We start from the raw sequence: 2,174 nt of genomic DNA, 5'->3' as shown, positions 1-2,174 counted from the left end.
AGGCATAGCTGAAAGTGAAGTACAATTGCAAACTGCAACCACATAAACATTTTTCAGTTTTAAAATTGGATCACGTCTATCTCCACCTCCATGACTTTTTTATGAATTTGGTGATCATTCAAAAATAGTTACAGGCTTCAAAAGCCTCCATAGTCTTAAAGCATGTAATATAGGCATTTGTATATTTGTGCTGAACAATTTTCAATACACAGCAAAATGTTTCCAATGCACCAAAGATGACCCTGGCCCCAGTCCTGTAAATGCTTATGCTGATGATTAACTTTATACACATGAGCAGTCCCCATGGGACTATTCCCATGCATAAAGCTACTCATGTACATAGGTCTTTGCAGGATCAGGATCCGTGTAATCTGCACCAAGTATGGGGGGGGGGGGGGTGTTTGGGCCCAGTCCTATTCCCTTTTAAGTTAATAAGAAAATTCCCATTGGCTTTTATATATCTATTATGTAGGCATTAATACCACACATACACGTCCATAGCATCTGAATACCTTTGTTAGTGGTGTGACGTTCCCCTCTGGTGTTATCTGGAGCATTGATCTGCTAGGTCACTCCAGTCCTTGACTCTGGGAGCCAGCCTTACCCTGCTCTGCTGTGAGAACCCCCACTCCTGGGCTGTTCACACACAGCCTCTGGCATGTAAACTTCTCCTTGGATTGTGCAACTGGATGACACTACCCAATATCTCTGGTCCCAAACACAACCCTAGGAACCTCCATCTTGCAGTGTCCAATTATGCCTACTGGACCCTGCAAGTTTATATGAGTTCATCAATTTAACAAAGAAATTGATGTGCACCAGATTTGTTATTCCAAGGGGAGTGTCTGACATGCTTCAAACCAAATGCACTGCTTCAGGTAGACTAAACAAACAGATTTATTAACTAGAAAGACAGATGTTAAGTGATTATAAATCAAAGCATAACAAGTCAGATTAGGTCAAATGAAATAAAACCAAAACACATTCTAAGCTGATTTTAACACTTTCAATGCAAAGAAACTTAGATGCTTCTCACCACTGGCTGGCTGGTTGTCCTTTCTTCCCTCTTGGCTTTACCCTCTCACCACCTTCAGAGTTAGGTGAGCATCGTAGTCTCAAACTGACCAAAGAAAGAGGGCTGGCTCACTTGAGCGTCCAACAGATCCTTTATTGTTGCCTAGGCCAGTGTCCTTTGTTCCTGTGAGGCTAGGCTGGGTTTGTCTCATACATGCCCTGATGAGGTGTGAACTGTCCCTCTGCTTTTGGAGATTTTTTGCCTGGGCTTGCTTTAAGCCATGAGAATACATTTTCAGCCTCATAACTATATACATGAAATTATAACCTATAGCATTACTGAAACGACAATTACTATAACATCTCTATAACAACTATGCTCAGTGCATCATGAGCCTTCCGAAGACACCCAACATGACAAACTTAGTCTATTTCCCCCTCTGAGTCCCCATTTCAGGAAGGCAGCCTTATACATAGGGGCACTTATGCACAATTTTAACTGTAAGCATGTGCTTAAATCCCAATGATTTAAGTCTCATTGACTTCAATGGGCATGAAGCACATGTTTAAAGTTAATCATGTGCTTAGGTGCTTTCCTGAATCTACTGTTATAGATAATGCTCTGACTTTGCTGGAGCACTAAATATGTGTCCCTGGCCTCTAACTCACAGCCAGAATCAGGCAGGATTTAGATTTTTGGCAAGCTTTTTAACCCCTGAAAAAAGAATTCTCCTCCACAATAAAGACATAGTCTAGTTCAAATAAAAAGAAATATGGGTCTCCCTACCCATTACTTGTCTGGCAGTTTGTAAATTCCTTTTTCATTCCTAGAAAGAGGAGCAAGTCAAAATCCCAGTTCTAGATCCTTTATTGTTTCTCAGGGTCCTCTGTTTGAGCTGGAAAGTAATGGGCTGTTTCTGGACTAGATTGTGCAGAAAGGCCACAGTTACAAATACCACTTTAGAATGTATATTTGCTCCAGATCCTGTTCCAGTTATATTTAATTTAATCCAACAACCCTGATGTCTCTAATCCTATTAGTTTTCAAGATCCTCCACACAGTGTTTATATTTTTTTGTTTTTATGAACGTTTTCTCATCAGCTATCTCTAAGTCCTTGACAGCTGCTCCCTCCAATGCAGAAATTGTCTCCATTTCTGT

The sequence above is a fragment of the Lepidochelys olivacea genome, assembly GCF_965140295.1.
Source record: "Lepidochelys olivacea isolate rLepOli2 genome assembly, chromosome: 8".
NCBI classification, from domain to species: Eukaryota; Metazoa; Chordata; order Testudines; family Cheloniidae; genus Lepidochelys; species Lepidochelys olivacea.
This window is presented reverse-complemented; position numbering follows the sequence as displayed.